Genomic DNA, 17,376 nt, shown 5'->3' with positions numbered 1-17,376 from the left:
TTAGTAAATGACAACAGATAGGACCAGAATACAAGGTGTAGAGTGTATATCTGGTTGTATCTGTTGTGGTTTAGTAAATGACAACAGATAGGACCAGAATACAAGGTGTTGGGTGTATATCTGGTTGTATCTGTTGTGGTTTAGTAAATGACAACAGATAGGACCAGAATACAAGGTGTAGAGTGTATATCTGGTTGTATCTGTTGTGGTTTAGTAAATGACAACAGATAGGACCAGAATACAAGGTGTAGAGAGTATATCTGGTTGTATCTGTTGTGGTTTAGTAAATGACAACAGATAGGACCAGAATACAAGGTGTAGAGTGTATATCTGGTTGTATCTGTTGTGGTTTAGTAAACGACAACAGATAGGACCAGAATACAAGGTGTAGAGTGTATATCTGGTTGTATCTGTTGTGGTTTAGTAAACGACAACAGATAGGACCAGAATACAAGGTGTAGAGAGTATATCTGGTTGTATCTGTTGTGGTTTAGTAAACGACAACAGATAGGACCAGAATACAAGGTGTTGGGTGTATATCTGGTTGTATCTGTTGTGGTTTAGTAAATGACAACAGATAGGACCAGAATACAAGGTGTAGAGTGTATATCTGGTTGTATGTATATCTGGTTGTATCTGTTGTGGTTTAGTAAATGACAACAGATAGGACCAGAATACAAGGTGTTGGGTGTATATCTGGTTGTATCTGTTGTGGTTTAGTAAATGACAACAGATAGGACCAGAATACAAGGTGTAGAGTGTATATCTGGTTGTATCTGTTGTGGTTTAGTAAATGACAACAGATAGGACCAGAATACAAGGTGTAGAGTGTATATATCTAGTTGTATCTGTTGTGGTTTAGTAAATGACAACAGATAGGACCAGAATACAAGGTGTAGAGTGTATATCTGGTTGTATCTGTTGTGGTTTAGTAAATGACAACAGATAGGACCAGACTACAAGGTGTGGAGAGTGTATATCTGGTTGTATCTGTTGTGGTTTAGTAAATGACAACAGATAGGACCAGAATACAAGGTGTAGAGTGTATATCTGGTTGTATCTGTTGTGGTTTAGTAAATGACAACAGATAGGACCAGAATACAAGGTGTAGAGTGTATATCTGGTTGTATCTGTTGTGGTTTAGTAAATGACAACAGATAGGACCAGAATACAAGGTGTAGAGTGTATATCTGGTTGTATCTGTTGTGGTTTAGTAAATGACAACAGATAGGACCAGAATACAAGGTGTAGAGTGTATATCTGGTTGTATCTGTTGTGGTTTAGTAAATGACAACAGATAGGACCAGAATACAAGGTGTTGAGTGTATATCTGGTTGTATCTGTTGTGGTTTAGTAAAGACAACAGATAGGACCAGAATACAAGGTGTAGAGTGTATATCTGGTTGTATCTGTTGTGGTTTAGTAAACGACAACAGCATAGGACCAGAATACAAGGTGTAGAGTGTATATCTGGTTGTATCTGTTGTGGTTTAGTAAATGACAACAGATAGGACCAGAATACAAGGTGTAGAGTGTATATCTGGTTGTATCTGTTGTGGTTTAGTAAATGACAACAAATAGGACCAGAATACAAGGTGTTGGGTGTATATCTGGTTGTATCTGTTGTGGTTTAGTAAATGACAACAGATAGGACCAGAATACAAGGTGTAGAGTGTATATCTGGTTGTATCTGTTGTGGTTTAGTAAACGACAACAGATAGGACCAGAATACAAGGTGTAGTAGAGTGTATATCTGGTTGTATCTGTTGTGGTTTAGTAAATGACAACAGATAGGACCAGAATACAAGGTGTTGGGTGTATATCTGGTTGTATCTGTTGTGGTTTAGTAAATGACAACAGATAGGACCAGAATACAAGGTGTAGAGTGTATATCTGGTTGTATCTGTTGTGGTTTAGTAAACGACAACATGCCGATAGGACCAGAATACAAGACATAGATCAGTGTATATCTGGTTGTATCTGTTGTGGTTTAGTAAATGACAACAGATAGGACCAGAATACAAGGTGTTGGGTGTATATCTGGTTGTATCTGTTGTGGTTTAGTAAATGACAACAGATAGGACCAGAATACAAGGTGTTGGGTGTATATCTGGTTGTATCTGTTGTGGTTTAGTAAACGACAACATGCAGATAGGACCAGAATACAAGGTGTAGAGTGTATATCTGGTTGTATCTGCTGTGGTTTAGTAAATGACAACAGATAGGACCAGAATACAAGGTGTAGAGTGTATATCTGGTTGTATCTGTTGTGGTTTAGTAAACGACAACAGATAGGACCAGAATACAAGGTGTAGAGTGTATATCTGGTTGTATCTGTTGTGGTTTAGTAAATGACAACAGATAGGACCAGAATATAAGACATAGAGTGTATATCTGGTTGTATCTGTTGTGGTTTAGTAAATGACAACAGATAGGACCAGAATACAAGGTGTAGGGTGTATATCTGGTTGTATCTGTTGTGGTTTAGTAAATGACAACAGATAGGACCAGAATACAAGGTGTAGAGTGTATATCTGGTTGTATCTGTTGTGGTTTAGTATACGACAACATGCAGATAGGACCAGAATACAAGACATAGATCAGTGTATATCTGGTTGAATCTGTTGTGGTTTAGTAAATGACAACAGATAGGACCAAAATACAAGGTGTGGAGAGTATATCTGGTTGTATCTATTGTGGTTTAGTAAATGACAACAGATAGGACCAGAATACAAGGTGTAGAGAGTATATCTGGTTGTATCTGTTGTGGTTTAGTAAACGACAACAGATAGGACCAGAATACAAGGTGTTGGGTGTATATCTGGTTGTATCTGTTGTGGTTTAGTAAACGACAACAGATAGGACCAGAATACAAGGTGTTGGGTGTATATCTGGTTGTACAATGTATCTGTTGTGGTTTAGTATGTGATACTTACTATTCCCAATATATGGTTCTGGTGATCCGTTTCTTGAAGCAGATCAATGTAAATGATCTTTCTCTTCTGAATTTCCTCATAGCAGGGAGAAAAAAAGTCGTTCCTCAGCTCTGCCGATTTCACTTCCCTCCAGTATTGTGTGTCACAAGGAATCTACCAATAGAAATACCAAATACTAAACTCATGAAACTACATGAAAAATCTGCAGAGATTGAACTGCAAATATAAATGAGTTTTGAATTACCTGTTGCAATAATAGGGATAGGTATTCTTTCAAGATATTTACACAAAATAAAATGTGTTTCAGGGATCAATCTAGCTCTGATTTATTACCGTTTATTGGTAAATTTCCCCTCAATGAATGAATTCCCCTCTGGTCTAAAATTCCCCTGAAGATTTCAAAATTTCCCATTTAAAGCAAAAAAATGACCGTTTCTGTAACACAATTTCCCCTGTGACTTATTTTTCATTAATTTTTTAAGACTTTTGTTTGCAAATTTTCTTCATATTTATCATACAGCTACTGCATATTTAATGATAAGCTCAAATTTTACATTATTGAGCTTAAAATCTTGCTTTACTAAATCTAAAAATAAAATCAGTTGTTTTACAATTCTTTTTTACGTCAAAATGAATATAATTTTGAACCAAACTAAGAAGATTGACAAATTCCCCTATATTTCGCCAAACTTTTCCCCTATTTTGAACAAGAGGCCCAGAGGGCCTGTATCGCTCACCTGGTTTTTTTTTTAGTAATTATCACAAGACTCTGACAATTAGAAAAATAAGCAAAATTGACTCCCAAAGTTTAATTTTGAATCACAACCATACAATGATGCTATTGATACCATACAAATATGCTATCCAATACATTGGTTCAGAGACAAAGTAATTTATATGAAAATATTAGCCTAATTGACCTTTTTGACCCCGCATCTATTGCCGTCTAAGGCCCGGGGGGTCAGCCCTATCATTTGTACAATTTCAAATCCCAAACCTATAAGGATGCTACCATTGCATTATGAGTGCTCTTCCATGCTTAGTTGCAGAGAAGAAGTCGTTTATATAGAAATAGCTAAATTGACCCCTTTTGACCCCACCCTTCAGGCCCCCGGGGGGGTCAGCCTCATCATTTGCAAACTTTTGAATCCAAACCCTATAAGGATGTAACCATTGCATTATGAGTAATCCCATGTTAAGTTGCAGAGAAAAAGTCATTTATATGGAAATTGACCATTTTTGACCCCGCCCCTCAGGCCCCCGGGGGTCAGCCCTATCATTAGCACAATTTGGAATCCCCACCATATAAGGATGCTACCATTGCATTATGGGTGCTATACCATGCTTAGTTGCAGAGAGTGTCATTTATATGGAAATAGCCAAATTGACCCCTTTTGACCCCTCCCCTCAGGCCCCCGGGGGGTCAGCCCTATCATTTGCACAATTTTGAATCCCCACCCTATAAGGATGCTACCATTGCATTATGGGTGCTATCCCATGCTTGGTTTCAGAGAAAAAGTCGTTTATATGGAAATAGCCAAATTATCCCGTTTTCACCCCGCCCCTCAGGCCCCCGGGGGATCAGCCCCATCATTTGTACAATTTTGAATCCCCACTCTATAAGGATGCTACCATTGCATTATGGGTGCTATCCCATGCTTGGTTTCAGAGAAGAAGTCGTTTATATGGAAATAGCCAAATTGACCCCTTTTGACCCTGCCCCTCAGGCCCCCCGGGGGTCAGCCCCATCATTTGTACAATTTTGAATCCCCACCCTATAATGATACTACCATTGCATTCTGAGTGCTATCTCATGCATAGTTTCAGAGAAGAAGTCGTTTATATGGAAATAGCCAAATTGACCCCTTTTGACCCCGCCCCTCAGGCCCCCGGGGGGTCAGCTCCATCATTTGTACAATTTTGAATCCCCACCCTATAAGGATGCTACCATAGCATTATGGGTGCTATCCCATGCTTGGTTTCAGAGAAGAAGTCGTTTATATGGAAATAGCCAAATTGACCCCTTTTGGCCCCGCCCCTCAGGCCCCTGGGGGGTCAGCTCCATCATTTGTACAATTTTCAGTTAGTAGCCCATAAGGATGCTACCAGTCAAATTTTGTTGAAATCCGACCAGCGGTTATGGAGAAGAAGTCAATTGTTGACGGACGGACGGACGGACGGACGGACGGATGACGGACGAAGGACGACAGACGACGGACGCCACGGTATGGCATAAGCTCACCTTGGTCCTTCGGACCAGGTGAGCTAAAAAGGGTAGTTTCCCCAAAAACCTAGATTGATCCCTGTGTTTATTAGATATGTACCATGAACCAACAATTAGAAAATTGGGAATGGTTGCTTATATGGTAACAAGTATCTCCTAGGTTCTAGATATCTTGTATTTTATGCATCAATGGTCCACCACTATTAAATTGGAAGCTTATCAATAATTACCAATATCATTTTTGATATCTACAATACAATTATTCTCTAAGTTTCTGAATTAAAGTTATTCAATAATCTGCATTTAAGTGTGAGATATAAGGATATAAGATCCCACACATCACGCCACCCTTATTTCTTACTACAGGACCATATCTCTTCACAGATTAATCAATCATTCATTCATCATTGGTATTCTTGTAAACATGTTGGAATGAGCACAATATTATTTCAGCAAAGATGACTGATAAGTGTTAAAATTAAAAGGTAAAAAAATAACATAATTTATCACACTTTTGTCTTTGATAATGAACGTTTTGCCCATGCGATACTAGTGCTGTCCGTGCCGTCATATCAGCGCCCGGGCTGATATCACATTATGACGTCATAATTTGATATCAGCCTGGGCTGATATCAGTTATCAGCCAGGGCTGATATCAGTTATCGGCCCGGGCTGATATCACGTCATCCGGGGTTTTCACTCCGGATTTTAGAGTTGCCGCCTCGATTCAGTTTCCTACAGGCGATAAGTTGAATAACGGATACAATTTTCAATTTCAAAATAGTTCTCGGATAAACGTATTGAGAAAGATATCAGAAATCAGAATAGTCTGTTTCATGATGATTTTACTGGAGATAAAGGTCTTAACTTAGATCAGGTTGAAATGAGTTTTGTCCACAGTGCCGAAAACAAAGCATCGCAATTCACATAATTATAACACAAAAAGAATGTATTCGGTATAAATAAAATCAACGACATAAATCAACGACATGCGTTTGTCAACAAGAAGAGACACAGGAATAAATTAGACAGTTTAATACGAGTAGTTTAATTTTCCCGTCGAATTCATAATTCCTGTCCGTTGTAAAACTGATCATTCTGAAATGAACCCGCTTTGCCGGAATTTGTTGAAAACATTATCATTTTTAAGTGATAGTTAACATTCACTAGGATCTTGTTAATTGTGCTTAAAATTTATGTTTCAACTCGTTCATTGAACCGGGGACTATGTATTTGTAAAAAAACCTATACATGTACAGTGTACATGTAATGAAGTTTTTCCACTGTTTCAACATTAAATTGGCCTACAATATGACCAGTGGAATATCGGTCATTGATCAATACCTTTTAATACATGTTTTTAAATTGTTCAAATTTCTTTCTCCTTTTTTTCAAAATGTGTGATAAAAAGGTTATGATATGTCAATTTTGATATCGCAGAGAGCGATTTCACTAGCTCAGGAAATAATATCCCACATTTTAAAGCCATTTTACGATTTAAGTCTATTTGACCCTTGTGACTGTGACCTTGAATGGAAGTCAAGGTCATTCATTTGATCAAACTTGGTAGTCGTCATCTCGAACTACAAACGTAATACCATGCCTACAGATCTAGACCTGTCAGATATTGATAGAGGTGTCATTTAAAGATTTTAGCCCATTTGACACTGACCTTAAATGAAGGTAATTAGGGCATTTATTTAAACAAATTTGGTAGCCTTCCATTTCAGCATGTTGCACGCCCAACATCAGTTCTGTTGACAATAACTCATTGCAGTTAGAATAAAACTTCAAAACTAGTAGTAATTCTTTTACGACTTAGCCTAATCTTCGGAATTAGTCCGTTTCTTTTACGACTGTCACCTGATCATGATATTTCATAAAAATTAGTCATTTAATAGCCAACTGATGTCTAGATGAAATAGGAAAATAGATCCAATAGGTCTACATACAAAGTTTCATTAAGATTGGTGCATATTAACTCACGTTATTGTGTTCACAAAGTTCAATAATTATTATCGCAAAGGGCAATAACTCCGTAATTAAGTTAGAGTCGAATCAAGCGGATTTTCAAACTCGTCCGAGATCATTCCAATGTTAGTCTACATACAAAGTTTCATAAAGCTCGGTTTATATTTACTCATGTTATCGCGTTCACAAGGTCCAATTACAATTATTAGTGCAAAGGGCAATAACTCCGTAAATAACAAGTGAATCACGCTGACTTTCGAAATCGTTCGAGATCTTTCCAATGCTAGTCTACATACAAAGTTTCATTAAGATCGGTTAATATTTACTTAAGTTATCGCGTTCACAAGGTCCAATAATAATTACTAGTGTAAAGGGCGATAACTCCGTAAATTACAGTCAAATCGCGCTGATTTTCGAACTCGTCTGAGATCTTTCCAATGTTAGTCTACATACAAAGTTTCATTAAGCTCCATTCATATTTACTCAAGTTACCGCGTTCACAATGTCCAATAATAATTATTAGAACAAAGGGTAATAACTCCGTAAATTACAATCGAATCACGCTGCTGTTGAACTTGTCCGAGATCTTTCCAATGTTAGACTACATACAATGTTTCATTAAGATCAGTTTATATTTACTCAAGTTATCGCGTTCACAAGGTCCAATAATAATTATTAGTGCAAAGGGCAATTACTCCGTAAATTACAGTCGCACGACGGACGACGCACGACGACAGACAAAAGACTATCACAATAGGTCACCATAACCTACAGGTGACCTAATAAAAATGTATAGTAATTAAGCTTCTCCATTGAAATAAAGCAAAAAAACAATGATTACATAGTATTATTACCTGACATATAGACTTTATTTCATATATCACTTAAAAGTGACCATTCTGAATATGCATGCATAAAAATGTTAATTTATTTTGGAATAAACCAGTTCTTCTGAAAGGTGAAGTTGTAATTGGTATCACTGTGATCTGCCTACAGGCATATAGGATGCTTTATTTCCCTCGAGGGAAACACAATGTCTTATTTCTCAGCCATGTGATATATTTCAACTAATCACACACTGTTATATATTTAGCATTATACTTGGAGACACTCTATAGCTCAAAAATGACTAAAATAGAAAATTACCTCCCTTTATTCAGTCCCGCTGTGGTTTCTGTAATAATAAATATGGAAGTCAGCTTACCAGGTAATACTTCAATTATAAATAATAATTAAAGGTACAATTCAGCCTAAGAGTACATTAAAATTTGCACATATACCAGAAACAAACCAGTTCTAATATAAAGATATTACCTGGGTAGATTAGTTGGTTTTACTGTGATATGCCAGAAAAGCCCACTGTAGTGAAATGTATGTGAAATGTTCAAACTCGCTTACTGTCCGCCATTACACATATAGTGGTCGGATGTCTTGTATGCAGAACACTGGCCCTTGCCAGTGCAGTAAAGAATTTTTTGTCCAGAACTACCCAAATTGCTTGATTTTCAGTAGTGTATTTACTTTATTAGATGCATGTTCTTGTCTAAAAATAATTTCATCAACTACACGGTGGTTATGTATTGCATTTGTTTAACGTGCGTGACTTTGGCTCGGGTATGGGTACAGTGTACATGTTGTACCTGCATGCTTAACAATGTCGTGGAATTTGTCGATATTTCTTGTTATATGTTTAATAAGGAATGTAGAACAACACATTTATGTCATAGTGGTTATGTAGTAGAATTAGCCTCACTGAATTGTCCATTTCAGAATTTGGTAATTGAAAGCACACCCTTTCAGTTTTCAGTAGTAATGTAGAAATTCATTGTTTTTAATTTCATAATTGAATCAATCTACTTATACCATCTTTTCCTATTACGGCCAACTTTAGATTGCTTTTACAGTACTGATCCATGAAGAATGTTTGTTTTCGCAGTGTTACAGCACTGTAAGTATAGGGCCAAAGTGGCCGACATATTACCACAAGCCCTCCACCTCTGGGATGCGAGTTCAAATCCCATGTGGGGCAGTTGCAAGGTACTGACCACTGGTTGTTGGCTTTTCTCAGAGTACTCCGGCTTTCCTCCACCAACAAACCTGGCATGTCCTTACATGACCCTGGCTGTTAATATGACGTTAAACTAATAAAACCAAAACCATAAATACATGTACTCAATGACATCACCAATATCAGCACAAATCCTACTGACACTGTTGTTCTGCAGTAGATAAAATGATTCTCAATCTAATAATAATCACATGATATGAAAAATTTGGAAATGTCATGTATATAACATCACAAATTTTGGAATTAATGGAATTAAACAAATTACTGGAAACATGTATTTTTATGAATAATCATGTAAAAGTTTCCGCTAACCCCATTTTATCAAATTGAGACTGTTTTTCCTCAAAAAAAAATAAAAATAAATTGGTTACAGTCGACAATATCATCCTGGCCGAACACTCGATCTCTTACAAATACATACATTTTAGGAAACAAGAAAATTTAAATAGTGTTTTTACAAGAATATCAAAATAACTCTATAGTTTCCATGGATATGAACTGTATGACACTCAATAAGTTATTATATATTGAGTTAGTTTTTCAAACAAAAACAATAATTTTAGCTGAATCATTTAACATTAACCTTGATTAAATACCATGAAAATGTGAAAATAAGCCAATTACCTCCCCATACCCATCCCTGGTTAAAATCTTGGTTTGGACCAACCTGAACAACATCGGGCATTACACATACAACCTGAACGACATCGGGCATTACACATAATACATGTGATTTATCTCCCATCAGTTGCTCCGGTTGGGTTCGGACAAGATTTGGTCAATTTATAGAATATCAAAGGCACATGTCAGACTTAGAAATCTAAATATATTCATTCAACTGTTAAACATACCTGTACAAAAGTATATATAATTTATCTGCACAACATATGCAATTGCATTATGATATTCAGATAGTATTTCTCCATTTCCTGTGCTAATTCATGCAAATTAATACATGTATCATTAAAATCTGCCAAAATTATCATGACTTTTGACCTAAAATTGCAGAAAATTGTACACAATACATTTCAAAGAATCCTTCAAAAATATTCAGTCTGTGAAGGAATATGTATCTGTTTGTATTTTCTATGGATTTAATCAGCATGGGGAGATAACTCCATATTGCAGGAAATTTTGAGCAACAGCCATCCCATAAACTTACAAACCTGGTACGTGTTATGTGTTTTGTTATATAAGTAAAGTTGTTATGCATTAAATACATACTGTTTCCTTAAATTAGATCAAAAAACACAATGAACAGAAAAAGATGGATGTAGTGAGCATCGGGTAATGGGTATGTCCAGACTATTGGTCTTTAATGAAGCAACCCGGCCCCCCTCCACCACCACCACCCTCGGATAAAAAATATGAATGCGGTTTTATTATAATTTAAAAGTCATACATCTAAGATTAGTATTACATGAATATTATCATACCATTTAGTGAGGCGCTATAAACATGGTATAACAAAATGCAAGAGAAGAGACATGTTGATTTCAATTCTGAAAAATACAGCCCCCCCCCCCCCCCCACCTAACACACACTATACACATGATAGGGTGAACATTTATGTATATTGTATGTACATATACATGTGTGCCATTATACATATGTACATGATGCATGTGTACACATGGACTTGCTCATTCCCTAATCCCATTTTATAAAAAATAAACTGTTTCCTTAGATAATATCTCTTAATTATTTAGCATTATGCTGCTAAGTAATTTTGAAAATTTACAAAACAGCAAATTACCTCCCTTTACCAAATCCTGCAAGTGAAAACTTTTCAATGACATGTACGTAGTTCAATAATTAATAATATGAAGCTATAGTACAGCTAAATGAAGAATAACTAAGCAGTGAATTTGTGCATGCCCTTTCAAAGCCAGTTTTCAACATTTTAAATGGCAAATCATGATCAATTTTTGAAAATAAGGTTTTGACTTATATTTGAACAATGCAGTGTCATTTAGGGATGTGTCAGACATAATAATGGAGAAAGCCTAAATGAAAAAGGTGTAAAAAAAACATATCTATGTAATAAACACTCTCAAAGAAAATAAAATTTCCTTCGGTAGATAATTGTGTTTATTGATCATAAATAAATTGACTGTGTTTAGTGTTGGTTTTTTTTTCATGTGTTTGAGGGGGGAGGGGGGGGGGGGGTCAGTGTCTGTATACATCACTTTTAGCTCGAAAACTTAGTAACTGTTTGCCATGTATTAAAATTCAAACATATAACATGTGTATACATTGTACATGTACCGAAATACATGTATATATATATATATATATATATATATGTAGATGTAAATGTAGATCTACAATAATATCTTAATCTTTGTTGAGGTTTTATTCAAAGTTTACAAAATGTCATTATTTATTGTACTGATCCCCAGTACTGTACATGTATGTTTTCCATTTTAAAAATTACGATGCATACCGGTACATTTTGTATGTGCCAGGTTTAGATCGCGGAGAAAAGCAGGAGTACCAGGAGAAAAAAAAAAGTTAGTACCTAGTAACTGCCCCCACATGGGATTCAAACTCACTATCCGACCCAGAGATATATACTTTTTTCACATTTACTTTTTTTAATACATCATTACATATAATCCTTGTACACATCTGTAGACAGTGGCGTCGCAAACAGGAAATTAATGAGTACATGTATGCGCCGAAGGCGAGTATTTCTGAATATTTTGAAGGTTCGGGGGTTCCCCCCCCCCCCCCCCCCCCCCCCCCCCCCCCCCCCCCCCCGAGAAAAATATATATAGAATGGCCGAGATGAGTTTTACAATGTATTTTAATGATTTTGTGAGCGCTGATGGCACAATATTTTGGTGTTTTGGGGTCTCCCTGGAAAAAAATATTACGATTTAGAATGGCTGAGATGAGTTTTATGATAAATTTTGATGATTTTAAAGCGTTCTAACATGGAAATTTTTCTATTTAAAGTTACCTGCATCTAGAAATGATAATTGTGAATGTCGTCATATCATTATGCAACCCTGCTCGATCTGAACATACTGGCTTCACACCATCGGTTCATTGTTGTGTAACTCAAAATAATAATGAATTAATTGTCTTGTCTTACATAGATAATTTATCTCTGCTAAGACGTATAAACAAATTAATCTTTTAAAAGACATTTTTTTTAAATAGTAGAATTTCTTGATGGACATTTTGAGTTTAGTTCATGTGTATTGAATTTTTATCATTGAAGGTTTGAAGATTACATGCTTGAACATAATTTAAGGCCTAAGCCCTGGGTAAAAATTTGAATTACTCTCAATTTTGTTTATATGTAAGAATGGCGAAATCAGGCATGGATTCAACGTGTCAATCGAGATAATCATAAAACCTCACACAGACGTCATTAATATCTGCGACTTACAAAACATATAACATGGCTGAACAGGTCGACGATCAGTGTGATATTTACATGAATGCAAATTTACATAACGCTGGTCAAGCTGATGATTCCTGCCAGCATCCTAATTACTGCGCAGTAGTTGACTATACACAACACAGCAAAATAGTGAAATTAATCTTCATTATTCACATTATTGACCCCCTCCCCCCACCAGTCTGTACAATAACTTTAGCAATTATTATGTGTCATGTAAAACTGCAGTGCATACAAATGCTTCTGATAATGTTGATCATATCCATTGTCAAACTAACTGATACATTTTTTCCAGATTTGTTTGGCTTGTTTTCTTTAGTTGTAAAATATTCAGTTTACTGTTTAGTGCTATCCCTTGCCACTGTCACATTTTGTCACTTTTCCTTCTGATCTAATCATTGTTTAGGCCTAAACACCAATTATTAACCTCATATGCTTGGTGCTATTTTCAGACAGCAGATCAGACGTAAACTGCTAAAGACCAAACAGGTGTCATCGTATCATGATAGCATCCATGTGCACAGGTTTCGGCACGAAGTAGTTTTGGTACTTCAAAATAAAGTCGGTACCTTCTGAAAGTCGTTTCGGCATTTGCACTTTAGGGTACCGAAACAACTTCAGCAAGTACCGAAACGACATGTAAGATTACATTGTACACAGTGCTGCAACGACCTGCATTAATTTATGGTTTAACTACTAGCAATTTAATCATAATTATCAAACAATACAGATATATTACGAGATACATATATTCAAACGGCATCTGACTCAAAGGCAGCATAATTGTCAGTTTATGTGCTGTTAAGCCATGATTTAGAACGCATGCATGGTTCTGTTGTGCAGGCACTCGCGATGATGATAATGAAAAGCCAGACTAGATTTTAAGTACAGTAAAACCCCGTTATATCGCCACCTTCTGTTTTCATAGATTTTGGCGATATATCGAGTTTGGCGGTATATCGGATTTGTCGTTGAAATCTTAATTCCTCCGGTGCCGTACTGAAACTGAACGGCCACTTCGTACTATTATGTACTGCAATACAAATAGTCCCAAAATCAAAGTAAATTTCGATAGTAGTCTTTCAATAATTATGTCTGTTTTTTGTGTGTAAAATACGAAAACCGAACTCGTTTGTGTTACCAAGTATCGTGCCGTAATTGCCTGCTAGCTGGGATTTTCTCGGTTACATGATATATTTATCCCGGGAAATCCCGCCCGGAAACAAAGAATAGAAGTTCTGAACAAGCGCAGTGCGGTCGTGACCTCACTTCCGCGCACATGTCTGCAAATATCAAAACAGGTACTCCGGTAATAAACGGCACTTTGACGACGATTGATATGATCTTACTAGTAAACGGCGGATTCTTCTGCACGTACGTTATATTTATACAATGTATCGCTCTTGAAATTGCTAGTTGCATTTTATGGTCCAATACAAATGAACAGCGATAACGAGAAACAGACTTGTTGGTTCCTTTTTGTCAATAAACAACTAACGTTAATATTACGTAAAACACATGAACAGAAGTGAGTTTTATTCACCACAACTTGCGACACCTATCTGTAAAACAATAACAAAGGTGTACCCATAATGTTAATTGATTTCACTGTGTACACACGGTCGTACACGTGGCCATAGTGTGTGTAGCTGATTACCTGTCAGTCGGCAGTTAAGCACCTTACGAAAACATGTGTCCCTATCAACAGAATTTGGCGATATTAACGAGGTCATTATAGTGTTATTTTAATCATTTGTTCCGTAAATGTGATGGCGGATGGCGGTAGGCGGGTTTGGCGATATAACAGGTGTATTTGTATGGAGGGAAATCCGTTCTGAAAAAATTCATGGCGATAAGCGAGTTTGGCGGTAAAACGGGTGGCAATATAACGGGGTTTTACTGTATGTTTTTTAGGCCTACACAAACAATAAAACAAATAACGGATAATATGAATATCCATCGATAATGATATTTGGTGTCTATAACAAGTAATACGCATCTACTTACCTGATAATGCCGGTTATAACTTGAACACCAAGGCGGCTTCAACGTTTTTACTCAACCGGATACAAACAATACACATTCCTCATATATAGAGGGCGCACTAGCTAGTGAGCGGTATGATTTTGTGTGATCGAGACACTGCAGACAGGTCAATTTCACTGTTGCACATTTTGGACGCATTTTGTAACAAAAATGTGATGATCAGTGCATAAATTATTTACGCATTTTATGATTTTTAGTAAGTTCTACAGAAAATTCCATAAATATCACTCATTTTTAAATGGTACATTTGCCGGTCCAATCGTTCAGAATAGCTCCGAAGGAAGGCGCCTGGGATCCCGAAATATCTCGTCTGTTGTGGAAATTTACCGAGAACCTGCGAAATACCACCATTATTCAAGACTGTATTGTGGCCGTTGTATGTAACATTTCCAAAAATCAGAAATACCGTTTTGTTCATAATTACAAGGACTGTTTATATGTAGAGTCTCAGATTGTTAAGTTTATCAATTATTTCACTAGGACAAATTAAACAGAAACCAGTGGTCAAAATGCCGATTTTTGCCTGTTTGACCTAAAAAAATATCACCTTTAATGAATTTTCGTAGAGAAAAAATACAGTTTGTCAGCGGTGGAGCATCTTTAAATATTCATGAAAAATTAATGCAAAGGCTAATTTATTGACATCTATTATATAACTCTCAGAGGAAGATAACAAATTAATGAAAACAAAATGAAAAATATAATGCTATTTAATTTTGGCTAAACTCTCACTTTTTATTGACGAGAGAAACTGAAAAGAGACTGAATCACCAACAAGAGCTATGTACTGTTCAAATAATCATCTTTTTGACAACCTAGATTTTGACAAAAAGAAAAAGAAAAGAAAAAGCCTCAAATGCATTTTTATTGCAGCAATAGCTCTGAAGTCTATTGCCAAATTTAACTGACATCTAAATTTGAGCCTTATTGGAATCCTTAGATTAATTGATACGGATAAAGGCATAATAACAATAAAACACAAAAATGTCCTATATGTCAATATGTATCAAACCATTTTTTAAGACTTTGCTAATCAGAGGTTACCACTCTCCTACCTTGCAAATTACCAATATCCTTTCAAAATGCCTGACATTAATTTGGAGATTAAAATACCCCTACATTAAATTGTTATGAAAAATAGGATAATATAAGAATTCCAACAATCAAAAGCAACTATTACAACCAAAAATTTTAAAACACATGCATAGCTTGGAGAAATAAAATGACGCACATACAAATATTCGGCAAAACTGGACACTATCTGAACTTCTAGTAATCACAGATAGCAACATGTGTAGACAAAAGCTGACCCCATAATTATTTAATAGGGGCAATTAATTATTTAAGAATGAGTATGGAGTATTATTTACTTGATATAGTTGTCTGCCTTAAATCAAATCAGTAGAACTAATTTCATGTGTATGACTGAAAGGGAATATTAGCAGGCTCTCCTACTTCAAATTAGAATCAACTAGGAACCCCTTCATTCTCAAAATATTTTTAAAAAGAGGCCCAGGGGCCTTAACGGTCACCTGTGTTCGGTTACAGAATAAGAAATGTAACACTATCTTGGCCCCTTGCATCCATCCGGCTCTTGAAGTTGTTTAGGACTTTTGTGAGCATTTTTTTTCACATCTATGAAATAATGCAAAAGAAGATTTTCAAAATTTCAGTCATTTTAACCCCGTCTGGCCCCATGGGCTCAGCCAGGACCAATTCGGGCATTACCGTTATAATAAAAAAAATCTCAGTATATAGTTTCCAAACAAGTTTGAATCATTTTCTATGGAAATTGAGCAAGTTATGCTAAAAAAAATATGACCTACTCCCCAGAGGAAAATCTGAGACTGCAGAGCTAAGAAATTCACAATTTGTTAAAGGGCCTAATGACCCTCTATCTATAAAGCGTATTTGACTCACAGGAGCCCGGGGAAAATTGTACGATTTAGAATGCCAGAGATGAGATTTACGATGAATTTTGATGATGTTGAGAACGCCCAAGGCGCGAGATTTTGGTGTTTGGTGGGTTCTGGGTTCTCCCTCGGGAAAAAATCTACAATTTAGAATGGCTGAGATGAGTTTTACGATGTATTTTGCTGAATTTGCGAGCGCCGAAGGTGCGAGATTTTGTTGTTTGGGGGGTCCGGGGGTCCGGGGGTGGGGGGGGGGGATTTTGTTTATTTTAAAGCGTTCTTAACACGGTAATTTTTCGATTTAAAGTTATCTGCATTTAGAAATGATAATTGTGAGTGTCGTCATACCATTATGCAACCCAGCTCGATCTGAACATACCGGATTCCCACCATCGGCACATTGTTGTGTAACTCAAAATAATATAAATATTGACTTTTCATTAATAAAGGTTTGAACATTACGTGCTTGAACGTTTTAGGAAACCCGCCGCGCAGTGGAAAATTTTCTAAAATGAAGAGTACAAAAATGGCAGGAGGAACCTTTTTTTCTCTCAAATGTGCATTTTTAGAAACATTTCACTCGGCGAAAAGGTGTGTGTGTGTGTGTGTGTGTGTGTGTGTGTGTGTGTGTGTGTGTGTGTGTGTGTGTGTGTGTGTGTGTGTGTGTGTGTGTGTGTGTGTGTGTGTGTGTGTGTGTGTGTGTGTGTGTGTGTGTGTGTGTGTGTGTGTGTGTGTGTGTGTGTGTGTGTGTGGTGTGTGTGTGTGTGTGTGTGTGTGTGTGTGTGTGTGTGTGTGTGTGTGTGTGT

At 36.5% G+C, this 17,376-nt stretch overlaps 1 protein-coding gene across 1 annotated transcript in view; it reads right to left on the bottom strand.

Moving 5' to 3' along the window:
- The window catches only part of LOC138311313 (uncharacterized), a 195,149-nt gene extending 180,433 nt beyond the window's left edge, over positions 1-14,716 (bottom strand). Inside the window, exons 1-2 of the mRNA XM_069252742.1 lie at positions 14,619-14,716; positions 2,937-3,089 (exon numbers count right to left, since the gene is read on the bottom strand). The gene's annotated coding sequence lies outside the window, so the exon portion shown is untranslated. The remainder of the gene's footprint in view (positions 1-2,936; positions 3,090-14,618) is intronic.
- Positions 14,717-17,376: the final 2,660 nt, after the last annotated feature.

This window comes from Argopecten irradians, unplaced genomic scaffold, assembly GCF_041381155.1.
Source record: "Argopecten irradians isolate NY unplaced genomic scaffold, Ai_NY scaffold_0017, whole genome shotgun sequence".
Taxonomy (NCBI): Eukaryota; Metazoa; Mollusca; class Bivalvia; order Pectinida; family Pectinidae; genus Argopecten; species Argopecten irradians.
The sequence above is the reverse complement of the archived record's forward strand: the minus strand, read 5'-3'. Positions and strand labels throughout refer to the sequence as shown.